Genomic DNA, 14,085 nt, shown 5'->3' on the forward strand with positions numbered 1-14,085 from the left:
TCCCCTAGTCTTTGTCATTTTTGACGGATTGAAAAATCGATCCACTTGTACCCGTTCTACTCCACTCAGGATTTTGTAGGCTTCCCTCAGCCGTCTCTTTTCCAAGCTGAAGAGCCCTAGCCGTTTTAGTCTTTCCTCATACGAGAGGAGTTCCGTCCCCTTTACCATCTTGGTCGCTCTTCTTTGAACCTTTTCTAACGCCGCTAAATCTTTCTTGAGATAAGGAGACCAGAACTGAACGCAATACTCCAGATGAGGTCGCACCATGGAGCACTACAGGGGCATTACAACATTCTTAGTCTTGTTAACCATCCCATTGTAAACATCTGCTAGTGCTTTAAAAATAAATGTAGCCACACCCTCTCATTCTATATAGGGTGCACACAGGTAGGCAGTCGATTGGGCACCCACTTTTAAAATAGCACCAGTTATGCATGTAACCTAATTAGATAATTGGCAGTAAATTGACACTCAGGGGGTCTTTTACTAAAGCGTGCTGGTTGATTATGCGTGCGCTAAATGATAACGCATTCATAGGATATAATGGGCGTGCTAGCGCGTCTTAGTAAAAGACCCCCAAAGAAACATAGTAAATGTTGGCAGAAAAAGACCTGCACGGTCCATCCAGTCTGCCCAACCAGAAGAGTACAATATTCAGCACTTAATAGGGTTGCCAGATTTTAGTTCAATAAAATCTGGACCCATAGCCCCGGCCCAGACTCGCCCAGATTTGCCCCATCATGCCCATGTCACACACCCCCCCAGCCCCGTTTCATAGTCTAAAGCGCGCGAGGACAAAGGCGTGCCGACAACCGAGCACGGACAACTGAGAGCAGGACTTAATCACGCTGAAGAAAAACCGTATTTTAAAGGGCTCCGACGGGGGGTGTTGGTGGGGAACCCCCCCACTTTACTTAATAGAGATTGCGCTGGCATTGTGGGGGGTTGGGGGGGTGTAACTCCCCTCATTATACTGGAAACTTAACTTTTTCCCTGTTTTTTGGGAAAAATTTAAGTTTTTAGTATAATGGGGGGTTACACCCTCCCCCCAACATGGCAGCGTGAGGCAGCGCGATCCCTATTAAGTAGAGTGGGGGGTTCCCCCCTCCCACACCCCCTGTCAGAGCCCTTTAAAATATGGTTTTTCTTCGGCGCGATTAAGCCCTGCGCTGTTGTCTGTGCTCGGTTGTCGGCGCGCCTTTGTCCTCGCACGCCTTTGACCCGTCACCCTCAGCCCCATCCCCTTAACCTGTTCTCATCCGTCGGTCCCACAGAAGAAGATTTTGAAAACTCGGACAAAGTGCCTAAAAAGAGGACATGCACTTAACCTCATAACCCTAGCACTTGACCTCAAAACTTAAACCAGACCAAGACAGGTCTGTGTTATATGGAGTCCAATTTGTCTGGTTAATTTAGGTGGTTATGTGCCCCAGACCAACCACAGTGGATTTGGGTGCAGATTTTCAGTGGCATCAATCCGTTACATGGATAGCCTCGCACGAGCCTCTCTGCCCAGTTAAATCGCTTTTGAATATCGACTCCTTTGTGCCTCTCTTCTGCAAAGAGGGCATCAGTGTGGGAGGGGCCTGGATTGGTCTTCGGCAGATGTACACGTATGCATGAAAATTACAGAATAGTGTAAATTGTACGCATAAGGGACAATCTTTAGATACGTGTATTTCTATCAGCTAAAGAGATGGCACCAGTGGTCATGCCTAAATTTAAAACAAAATCTAAATTGCAATGAAACAGCAAAACAACTAAAAGATTGCCGTGTTGTTTGCTTGTGACTTTTATGCTTTATAGTCCAACCTTTTGGCTTCCCTGGGTCGCATTGGCCCCAAAAAAATTTTCTGGGGCCGCGCAAACACTGCGGCAAGACGGTAAACACCCAGGGGCAGCAGAGGAAAACACTGCATTGCCCTCGACTGGGGCCGCACAAAATACTTCACGGGGCCGCAGGTTGGACACCCCTGTTTTATACAGTATATTTAAGACAGCCAAGTACCCTATAAAACCCCTGAGGAAGGCATTCTATTTTGCCAAAACACGGTCCTGGAGTACCTCCTTGCCAGTCAGGTTTTCAGGATATCCACAGGGAATATGCACAAGCTCGATTTGCATAGGCGGGTTTTACTTTCATTTAAAACAATTGAAGTAAGGGGGGGGGGGAAGATTGAGACATCTGGAGTTTACTTCTGTTGCTTTCAACGGAAGTAAAACCCAGATGTCTCAATCCGTCCTTTTTCTGGAGCCATATGGTAACCCTATATTCAGCGGCATTGATCAATTAAATACTGACGAGTATCAGCAGATACCCCCAAGTAAGTGATATAACCAGCAAGGAACCACATCTGGCCAGTCAAATCTCTTTGAATATTGACCTTTGAATTTTTATGGAAAAAAAAGCCAAATGGACAGTAGCCAGTGTTGAAGTCTTGTTTATTTAAGCACTAGTGTTTAAGCCCGTTACATTAACGGGTGCTAGTAAAGCCTCCTTCCCTCACATGTCCCCAAATTTTCAGCCCCAGCTCCAAACCCAGAGCATTTAAAGGCCCGCGGCTACCCCCTCCTCACAGCGAGGCGAGAAGCAAAGGGGGCCGCGCTCCGTACCTGGCTCGTGCCCGGGCTCTAAGGCGCAATGTCAGCCCCCCCTCCCCGGGTCCGCTGCGGGAAGATTAGAGATGCTCCTCCGGCAATGCCTGGCAGGAAGGACTGAGAGCCGCCTCCCGCGCCACCGAATACAGCCACAGAGGGCAATCAGGGCGGCCAGGACGCATGCAGGGAGAGAGCTTGCCTGCGCTTCTCCAGCGGTTGGTGAGTGAGGGCAGGAGGAGGGGAGTGGCCAGAGTGTTCCCTGCTGCCGCATTCTAAAATAGAATCCGGCCACGGATCAGAAAACACGGCGGCAGGGAACACGAAACCCTAAGTGCGCACGCGCGCTTAGGGTTTTATTATATAGGATAAGTGGTTTCTATTCAAGTACTTAAGCATTTTTCCCTATCCATCCCAGTGGGCTTACACTCTATCTAATGTACCTGGGGCAATGGGGCGGGATTTGAACCCACAACCTCAGGGTCACAGGGAGCAGTGCGGGATTTGGTTATAGCTTTAACCACCGCACCACACTCTTGTGCTATTTCAGCACCCTGACAGACAGTTGGCTGAGACACCCCCCTTTCCGCAGAGATGCCGCCTTGAGACTGGAAAGCTTTTCGCAGTGCCCAGCTTAAACACGACCTCCTATACGGGGGCATTCCAATGGCGAATTCAATCCCAAAAGCCTCAGATGATCTTATATTTCTAGTACAAGTCATTCTTCAGTGAGCATATAAATCCCCGCTGAGAGAACTGTTTCACAGTATTTCAGGGGTTTGGGTTTTTTGTTTTTTTTTGTAGGGTGTCTTAAGGAGGAGGAACTGATGGCTCATACGGGAACAGGTTGACTAACTTGATTAATTCTGTTTTCTGTTTGCTGATGTGTGACTTGTTTACACAAGGGTTTCGTGAACAGAGATGACAGGATCACTTCTTACTGGACCCTAAAAAGAGAAGGACTTTTTATGGTGAGTCCTCATTCCATCTATTCAAAGGAGATTTTACCCATGCTCTAATTGAAAAGGTTATTTATGTAGCTCTGAACACTGAAAGAGGTGGTTTATTACTAAAAGCTAGCTGAAAGGTGCACAGACTCTGCACTTCTAAAGGGCTGAATTTCTGCCTGCTTTGGTTCTTTATAGTTGGAATTTATTTTAAAATTATAAGGTGTCATATACCTACTATTAGTATATCTTTCTCAGTGATGCAGCTTTGTTTATTTTGCGGACTTGTGCGAATATCACAGCTTTAAGAACATAAGAAGTTGCCTCCGCTGGGTCAGACCATAGGTCCATCTCGCCCAGCAGTCCGCTCCCGCGGCGGCCCATCAGGTCCATGACCTGTAAGGTGATCCTTTGCCTAAAACCCTTCAGTCCCCTTTATCCCTCTATCTATACCCTTACATAATCCTATCTCTACCTCTATCTGTATCCCTCAATCCCCGCATCCATTAGGAATTTATCCAATCCTTCTTTGAAACCCCGTAACGTACTCTGTCCTATCACAACCTCCGGAAGCACATTCCAGGTGCCCACCACCCTCTGAGTGAAAAAGAACTTCCTAGCATTGGTTCTAAATCTGTCCCCTTTCAATTTCTCCGAGTGCCCCCTTGTTCTTGTGGTTCCCGATAGGTTGAAGAATCCGTCCCTCTCCACCTTCTCGATGCCCTTTATGATCTTGTAAGTCTCTATCATGTCTCCTCTGAGTCTCCGCTTTTCCAGGGAGAAGAGCCCCAGTCTTTCCTACCTGTCTGCGTATGAAAGGTTTTCCATACCTTTTATCATTTTCATCGCTCTTCTCTGAACCCTCTCAAGTATCGCCATATCCTTCTTAAGGTACAGTGACCAATGCTGGTTTATACTAATTTATATGGATTTATACGAATTTATATGACTATCACAGCTTATGCTGAGTTTCTTTGCAATGGTATCCTGTGAAGATGTTTGATTTCTTTTCTTAGATATTTGTTCTGTAATTTCCCACCTAATAATCAGATGTTAAAAAAAAAAAAAGACTGAAGTTTTAAAACTTACCATGCAGGATCAGCTTCAAGATGTAGTACAGTATTTTGTATATAACTCGTGTCTTTTTGTAGTAACTCAAAGCTAGTTAAATTAAGGGGCTGCTGAAAAGGGGATGGAACTCCTCTCGTATGAGGAAAGACTAAAAAGGTTAGGGCTCTTCAACTTGGAAAAGAGACGGCTGAGGGGAGATAAGATTGAAGTCTACAAAATCCTGAGTGGAATAGAACGGGTACAAGTGGATCAATTTTTCACACCGTTAAAATTGACAAAGAATAGGGGACACTCGATGAAGTTACAGGGAAATACTTTTAAAACCAATAGGAGGAAATATTTTTTCACTCAGAATAGTTAAGCTCTGGAACGCATTGCCAGAGGTTGTGGTAAGAGCGGATAGCGTAGCTGGTTTTAAGAAAGTTTTGGACAAGTTCCTGGAGGAAAAGTCCATAGTCTGTTATTGAGAAAGACATGGGGGAAGCCACTGGTTGCCCTGGATCAGTAGTATGGAATGTTGCTGCTCTTTGGGGTTCCGGAATCTTTCATTACTCTTTGGGATTCCAGAATCTTGCTATTCTTTAGGATTCTGAATGGAATATTGCTACTACAGTATTTGGATTTTTGCCAGGTACTAGTAACCTGGATTGACCTCTGTGAGAACAGGCTACTGGGCTTGATGGCCCATTGGTCTGACCCAGTAAGGCTATTCTTATGTTCTTATGTTCTCATCGCAACCAAGAAGAGAATGATGTGAAGCCATGAAACTTACAAGTTATTCCACACTTTTTTTGACACTTTTCGTTTCTATGAGGCAAATACATCTAGTACTGTAAATGGGCACAAGTGTAGGATCACAAGCCATTGTGACATCACTGATGAGGATGGCTCTCAGGTGGAATGAGGCATTATGACATCACAATACGAGGGTCGCTGAAAAGTTCTCAGCCCAACCAAGAAGAGAATGAAGTGAAACCATGAAACTTACAAGTTATTCCACACTTTTCTTGACACTATTTGTTTCAATGATATGAAATGAAACGAAAAGTGTTAAAAAAAAAAAAAAAAGGGTGGAATAACTTGTAAGTTTCATGGTTTCACTTCATTCTCTTCTTGGTTGGGCTGAGAACTTTTCAGCGACCCTCGCATTGTGATGTCATAATGCCTCATTCCACCAATGCCTAAGAGCCAATCTCATCGGTGATGTCACAATGGCTTGGTTTCTCTATACTTGTGCCTATTTGCTGGATGCATTTGCCTCATTGAAACAAAAAGTGTCAAGAAAAGCGTGGAATAACTTGTAAGTTTCATGGCTCCACATCATTCTCTTCTTGGTTGGGCTGAGAACTTTTCAGCGGCCCTGCGTATTTCCCTATCCTCAGAGGGCTTGTAATCTAAGCTTGTACCTAGGTATCTAAGTCTTGTCTATGGTACTTTCAGGGACGATGACCTTGGAACTGCAGTCGGATGGCCTTGGCTTCCTTAAGCACCTGGGGGAGGTGGGGGGGGGGGGAGGAATTTTGAAAAGGCTACCAAACTTTTAGGTGCTAGGATGCTGCGCTAAGTGCAAATTCTATATCGGCAAATACCTGCATAATTGCTGTTATAGATTGCGAGCATAAATGGGCATTTTTGCACCAACATTTAGGGGTCCGCGCAGGACAATTCTGCTCCAACAAATACACCCCGGCAATTGCGCGCACAGCCACGCGTGGCCAGTGAAGAATATCTGGAAGGCCCTGATTTGCTCAGACTCCTCAGGCTCCATCCTTTGGGAGGTACCTGAGGCACCTCAAGCCCCTCCCAAGGGACGGGGCCTGAGGAGTCTGAGCAAATCAGGGCCTTCCAGATATGCACTAAAAGGGTTCCCATAATCATGATTAAAACCTACATCTAACACTAGCTAGGAAGTGAATGTTTTGAGTGTAGTGGGGGGTTCCCCCCCTCAAAAAGACAAAATAGTATCCTGTCGGGTCACCTTCCATTCATTGCGCGCATTTGTCCATGCACGCAGTTTTCGGCACGCAATTGTCTTGTGCACATTTGACGGGTCACCACATTTAGGTGCCGATCTTCAGACTTCAAGAGGCAGCCCAGCTACACCCTGCAGTCGTCGGTGAGTCCAGATATTCAAATCTGGGCCATTTCAGGTGACCGACACTGAATGTTGGTGGGGGGAGGGGGAGGTTTGGCCACTGTGAACTTAACCAGTCATTTCACTATTCAGTACTGGCTGGTTAAGTTAATAGGGTGTCGGGTGAAAAGCGCGCCGGGACAAAGGCGCACGCAGACAACTGAGAGCAATGTGGAGGCGCGCGCCAAAGAAAATGACTGTTTTAAAGGGCTCCGACGGGGGGTGTGGGGGAAACCCCCCCACTTTACTTTATACAGATCGCGCCGCATTGTGGGGGGTTTGGGGGATTGTAACCCCCCACATTTTACTGAAAACTTCACTTTTTCCCTACAAAACAGCGAAACAATTAAGTTTCCAGTATAATGAGGACGGTTACAACCCCCCCCAAGCCCCCCACAACGCCGCCGCGATCTGTATTAAGTAAAGTGGGGGGGTTTCCCCCACACCCCCCGTCGGAGCCCTTTAAAACAGTCATTTTCTTTGGCGCGCGCCTCCACATTGCTCTCAGTTGACTGCTTCCCCAACAAAAACCCCCGTCGGAGCCCCTAAAAACACTCTTTTTCTTTGGTGCTTGCTTCCGTCTTGCGCTCAGTTGTCGGCGTGCGCCTTTGTCTTCGGTGGTTTTGTCTATGAACCAGTTAATAGAGGCCAAAGATAGGTGGTGACCTGTCAAATGCGCCCCGACAATGGATACTATTTTGTGTTTTTTGAAAGGGGGTGGGGGACAACCCCCCCACCACCACCACCACCACCACACTTAAAACATTCACTTGCTATCTAGTGTTAGGCTAAGGTTTACATATGATTATGGGAAGGGAACCTCTTACATAAGTGGATATCTGGAAGGCCCTGATTTGCTCAGACTCCTAGATCCACCCCACAGTCCCGCCCATCTCCGGCCCCCGCTGCTTGCTTTGATTGGGCAGGAGACAATCCACGGGTATCACGCAATGACGTCACGTGCATGTGTGCGTGACATCATCGTGTGACACCCACGCATGCATGGATTGCCTCCTGCCCAACACAATTGGGAGGAGGCTTTTCTATTGGTTGATCACAGATAGGGAAATCCAGACGTCTGGTATCTCTATCTATGATCAACCAATAGGGATGTTTATTGGCATAAAACAGTCTCAGTCTGGTTACTTGGTCAGATGACTTTGGGCTAGATTCACTAAGCAAACCGATCGTGTACCCCTTTGCGACCCGATTTTCCTCTGACCCGATTCACTAACCTCTGTGCCGATCCGATTCCGATCCGTGCATGCAAATGAGGGGAAACGGCATGCAAAATAGGCAGGCAGCGATTCACTAAACATAAATCTTGAACACCGACTGGGTTGGTTGATCAACAAGAAGCGACTGCTGGAAACCAGTCACTCACATCTTTTCCGATTGTCCTGCCAGCTCTGCAGCCCTGAAATAAACCTGCTCTCTGCCTCCCTGACTCTCTCTCTGCCTCCCCGATGCTCTCTCTGCCTCCCTGGCTCTCCTGCTCTCAATTCTGACATCGGAGAGGACATTCTGGGCCAGCCAATCGTTGCCTGGCTGGCCCGGAACGTCCTCTCCGACATTAGAATTGACGTCGGGCAGCTAGAGTTGGTCGGCCCTTGGGGAAGAGAAGCAGGGTGAACTCGGCGCCGGCCTGTTTCTGATGGCCAGTGCAGCCTTTCCCCGGCAGCGGTGGCAGCAGCATGTTTCCCAATGGTGGTGGCATGGGGGAGGGCAGGGAGAAAGAAAGGGGGTGAGACAGGGAGTCAGAAAGAAAGAGGGCAGGGTGAAAGAAAGAAAAAAAATGGGGCATGGGGAGAGAGAGAGAAAGACAGACATAGAGAAAGAAAGGGGGCATGGAGAGAGAAAGAAAGAAGGGGGCAGAGTGAAAGAAAGAAAAAAATGGGGCACGGAGCGAGAGAGAGAGAAAAACAAACAGAAAGAAAGGGGGCTTGGGGAGAGAGAAAGAAAGAAGGGGGTAGGATGAAATAAAGAAAGAAATGGAGCACGGAGAGAGAGAGAAAGACAGACAGACAGAGAAAGAAAGGGGGCATGGAGAGAGAAAGAAGGGGGCAGGGTGAAAGAAAGAAAGAAAGAAATGGGGCACGGAGAGACAGACACAGACATAGAGAAAGAAAGGGGGCATGGAGAGAGAAAGAAAGAAGGGGGGCAGGGTGAAAGAAAGAAAGAAATGGGACACGGAGAGAGAGAGAAAGACAGACAGAGAAAGAAAAGGTGCATGGAGAGAGAGAGAGAAAGAAAAACATAGAGAAAGAAAGGGGGCATGGGGAGAGAGAAAGAAAGAAGGGGGCAGGGTGAAAGAAATGAGGCACGGAGAGAGAAAGAGAGAAAGACAGACATACAGAATGAAAGGGGGCATGGAGAGAGAAAGAAAGAAGGGGACAGGATGAAACAAAGAAAAAGTTGGGGGACGGAATGAGGTCTGGAGGAGAAGAAGCATACAGGAGGCTGAAAGAAGGGAAGAAATATTGGATGCACAGTCAGAAGAATAAAGTGCAACCAGAGACTGATAAAATTACCAAACAAAGGTAGGAAAAATGATTTTATTTTCAATTTAGTGATCAAAATGTGTCCGTTTTGAGAATTTATATATGCTGTCTCTATTTTGCACTATGGCCCCCTTTTACTAAACTGCAATAGCAGTTTTTAGTGCAGGGAGCCTATGAGCGTTGAGAGCAGCGTGGGGCATTCAGCGCAGCTCCCTGCACAAAAAACGCTATCGCGGTTTAGTAAAAAGGGAGGGGGTATATTTGTTGAATTTGTCTATTTTTGTATAGTTGTTACTGAGGTGACATTGCATAAAGTCATCTGCCTTGACCTCTTTGAAAACCCGCGGAATATAAATGATAATTAACATTTTCTCTGCATACAGTGTGCTTTGTGTTTTTAAAATTTCACTGTTGGTAGATCATTTTGACTTGGCCACGAAGGTAATGGGGAGGGAGGGAGGGGAGCTGCTGAAAGACATCTAGTAATCCTTGCAGGCTTGACTGTGCAGGGAATTATTTTTGTAAAATCATGTTTTGTTATGTGACTGGCATTATTTAGACTTTAATTTCTATGAATGAATAGAATGAAAATTATATAAAATTACTTGCTTGTTTTTATGTGCGTGCGCTGAAGGAAAGTGGAGAGAGAGTGGGCTGAGGACGCTGAAGGGAAATGGGGAAGAGAGAGTGGGGAGAAGACACTGATTTATAAATTGACAATTGTACAGAATATTGTTTCTTTTTATACTTTAATATAATAAGTTCAATATAAAACAATTCAAGGCTTGTGTGGATGGAATCAAGTGGTTGGTGGGGATGAGGACCAAGCTTACGGGGATTAGTCCAATAAAATGGTATTTTCTTATTTCTCATTATTTGTTTTATTTTTATTTGTTAATTTGTAAAGTGGTGATTGTTATGTATCAGTTTTATCAAATTTACATCTACTGTCTTTATATTTTGCACAGTATTAGAGGACATGTATTATTGTTTTTGTGGTGTTATGGTGTTACATTGTATGCAGAGTCTGGTTTCTTGGCGGTTCAGTTTAACTTTTGTCTACATATTTCTATTTTTAGTTTGTGATTATTCCATATTGGGCGAGGGTGTATCTGTCTGTGTGTATGAAAGGGACATGGCTTTCTGATAGCATCGACTGTACAGGATCAATTGACTGTGCAGGATCTGGTTTGTTTAGTTTTACAATGTATGTGTTGGTGTTCTAGTGCTCACTGCAGTGTTTAAGATGCTGCCTTTTCCTAGGTACACTCTTGTTGTGAGATATGTAGATTGTTACTAAAAATCATATTTTTCATACAGATGGGGGGAGGTGTCAAAAAATGATGGGCCCCTGCTAGGTACGCCACTGCAGGAGAGGTAAGTGAATCAGGCCGGAGGGAAATTTGCTCGATCAGTACACGATTGGTTTGCTTAGTGAATCTAGCCCAGAGATGCTTTGGAATATTCTAGAGTCAAAGCTAAAATTGAACTAAAGCTCCTACTGTTCTATAAAGCCGATGAAAATCCCCTTCACGTTACTATCTTTATGCAATGCATTGCCTTATTTAAAACTTGTATTTTATTTTTGTGTTTGCAATAAGGAAATGATATGCATTTTAAAAGAAGTAAAATGTTAGTTGGAGTAACTGTGCTTGCTTACGTGCTGCTTTGCTGACTAACACCTCCATCTTCTGCTAAATTATTTTTATGATCTCATGCACTTTCTAAGTGTCTGCAAGTTTTCCATTGCTTCTTTGAAGTGGCTTCATGTAACACCTGCATTTTTGCTTGGGTTTTTGTTTTTTTCTGGTGGCAAGATATGAACAAGAACATTATCTCAGTTTGAGCTTCTTATTAATTCAACAAAGCATCAGATAAGCTGAAGTCTCACCTTGCAGCAGTTCGGGAGTTTCAAACTGGAAAGCTGGTTTAATCTCCACTCTTTGCAAATGGACTGATTTGAACGTATGCATTCAAAATGTCATAAGAACATAAGAGTTGCCATCCGGTGCCCTTCTATCCTTGTATCATTAAAAGCTTAGATATAGAATTTGAAAACAGAAAAAACAGCTCCAAATATTTCTTATCATAGCCATTCAAATATATAGAGTAGGACCTTCGTATCAAACATCGCACCATTAGAGAACCATCTCTGAATATGGATTCTAAAAAGATATAATAATTGGCCCCATATTAAAAAGTAAATTTATAGCATCTTCTCAAAAATATAGCCAGCTTGATCAGGGCAGGATTAATTCGTCGAGGGCCCCTAGACACACAAATACGCTGGGCCCCCTACCCTGCCCCACCATGCGCGCAGGCGGAAACAGGAAGCTGCGTCAGAGGGAAGCTTTGGGCAAGCAGCACCGCTTGCAAAATTACAGTTCCCGTTGCCTTTCTTACTCGCGTTGCTTGCTTGTCTTACTTTCCGTTGATGGGGGGGGGCCGCGTTGCCGATCGGGGGGGGGCCACGTTGCCGATCAATGCTGGAGGGGCCCATCGCCATTTGGAAAAAACAATGTTGACGCCCTCCTTCATTGGGCCCCCCTGACCATTTCGGGCCCTAGGCACGTGCCTACTTGGCCTATTGGTTAATCATAGAAACATAGAAGATGACGGCAGAAAAGGGCTACAGCCCATCAAGTCTGTCCACTCTGCTTACCCACCCCCTGTCTATGCCCTAATGATCCAATTTCCTTATCTTGACCCTCGTAGGGATCCCACATGGGTATCCCATTTATTCTTAAAGTCTGGCACGCTGTCTGCCTCGATTACCTGCACTGGAAGCTTGTTCCAATGATCAACCACTCTCTCTGTGAAGAAATACTTTCTGGTGTCGCCATGAAATTTTCCGCCCCTGAGTTTGAGCGGGTGCCCTCTTGTGGCCGAGGGTCCCTTGAGAAAGAAAATATCATCTTCCACTTCGACACGTCCCGTGAGGTACTTAAATCTTTCGATCATGTCTCCCCCTCTCCCTACGTTCCTCGAGAGTGTAGAGCTGCAATTTGTTCAGTCTCTCTTCGTACGAGAGACCCTTGAGCCCCGAGATCATCCTGGTGGACGTCCGCTGAACCGATTCAATTCTGCGCACATCTTTACTGTAATGTGGCCTCCAGAATTGCACACAGTACTCCAGATGAGGTCTCACCATGGCCCTGTACAACGGCGTTATGAGTTCAGGCTTTCGGCTGACGAAACCTCTATTGATACAACCCAATATCTGCCTTGCCTTAGATGAAGCCTTCTCCACTTGATTGGCAGTTTTCATGTCTGCACTGATGATTACTCCTAAATCTCGTTCTGCTGAAGTCCTAGTTAAAGTTTCTCCGTTCAAGAAGTACCCTGCCCTGAGCTTGATTCATGTTTCCAGAATTTCTCTCTGCTTCAGTGCTGACTTTTCACCAGGTCCGTTAAGCGCTAAAGTACTTAGGTGCTAACTTACAGAATGCCCCTAAGCGTAATTACACACCTAACCTCCGTCTACTCTCACTTGTGCCTAACGCATGACCCATTATAACAAATTAAGAGGAAAAGAGGAAAGGAAAACTTGTTAATGCGTTCCTCTAAGTAATTGATTTTCTGCCTGCTGATTCCCAGATAGGCTTGAATTCTTCTGTTTTTGTTTGTTTCATTTGCACCTAACAATAGTCATAATCTGTATAAAATTTTATGTATGTAACTATTTTGTAAACTGTTTTGGTTTAAAACGGTGTATAAATGTTTAACATAAATAAATGATAACATTATGGAGCATGGTGTGACCTACTGCTCTGGTTAAGCTAGTTTGCAGACAATTAAGGGGGGAGGGGACACAACCTCTTTTTAGAGGACTGTCCGGGGTCCTGGACGGACTTTCCAAAACCACAACGGTTTGTCAGGGTTTTGGAAAGCCCCATGAAGCTCTGGCCGCATCTTGAGGACATCTGAGCATGCGTGAATGACGTGGCACACATCCACACATACTAATAATTAATAACAATAATAATTTTATTCTTCTATACCGCCACAATCTTGCGACTTCTAGGCGGTTTACAATCAAGAGTGCTGGACATTCAGCGAAATACAATAAGTAGATATTCAGAGGAAATACAGAGATCAGAGACCTCAGGAGGCAATAGTATAGAAATACAATTTGCTGAGCGAAAATGTAATATGTACATTTTAGTAGGTGATGTCCGACAGGACCTGTTGAGGATAAATAGCAACGTAAAGTTACGATAAGATGAAGAGAGCAGATTATATTTATAACAGTGCTGTAAGTTCAGGTGGAATAGGGAGGGGGGAAGGAGAGGGAGAGCGGGTCAATTGTTTAGGTATTTCTGGAACAGGTATGTTTTTAGGCGTTTCCTGAATTCCCCGCATGTAGTGGGCGAAAGCAGTTGGTCTAGGTCTTTGCCCCATAGGACTGCTTGGTGAGAGAGAAGGTGTTCGTGGTGTTTTTTCATTTTGCAGCCTCTAACTGGAGGGGAAATGAGTTTTGGGTGTGTGTTTCTCTTGAGTTTGCTATTAGAAAATGCGAAAAGGTCCGTTATGTACTTGGGGATCAGGCCGTATAGTACTTTGAAGCAGAGGCAGGCAAATTTAAACCTTACTCGGGCTTCCGTTGGTAGCCAGTGCAGCTGCCGATAGTAGGGTGTCACATGGTCGAATTTCTTCAGCCCGAAGATAAGTCTGACCGCAGCATTTTGCATTATTTGGAGAAGTCTCATATTCTTTTGTGAGATTGCTAGATAGGCGATGTTGCAGTAGTCAAGCTGACTCAGTATGAGGGATTGCACTAGGATTCTGAATGTTGACGTATCGAAGTATGATTTAATGGTTCTGAGTTTCCAGAGAG

The 14,085-nt window shown here is 45.2% G+C and overlaps 1 protein-coding gene across 10 annotated transcripts in view; it reads left to right on the top strand.

Moving 5' to 3' along the window:
- IL21R (interleukin 21 receptor) overlaps positions 1-14,085 on the top strand; it is a 90,969-nt gene that overhangs the window by 25,986 nt on the left and 50,898 nt on the right. For 3 of the 10 annotated variants that reach the window (XM_033915024.1, XM_033915022.1, XM_033915029.1), the window contains exon 2: positions 3,501-3,566. The exons of 6 other annotated variants lie outside the window; for them this stretch is intronic. The gene's annotated coding sequence lies outside the window, so the exon portion shown is untranslated. Of the gene's footprint in view, positions 1-3,500; positions 3,567-10,568; positions 10,626-14,085 lie in introns of all 10 variants that reach the window. One more of the 10 variants, XM_033915025.1, reaches the window with a different exon arrangement.

This window comes from Geotrypetes seraphini, chromosome 11, assembly GCF_902459505.1.
Source record: "Geotrypetes seraphini chromosome 11, aGeoSer1.1, whole genome shotgun sequence".
Classification (NCBI taxonomy): Eukaryota; Metazoa; Chordata; class Amphibia; order Gymnophiona; family Dermophiidae; genus Geotrypetes; species Geotrypetes seraphini.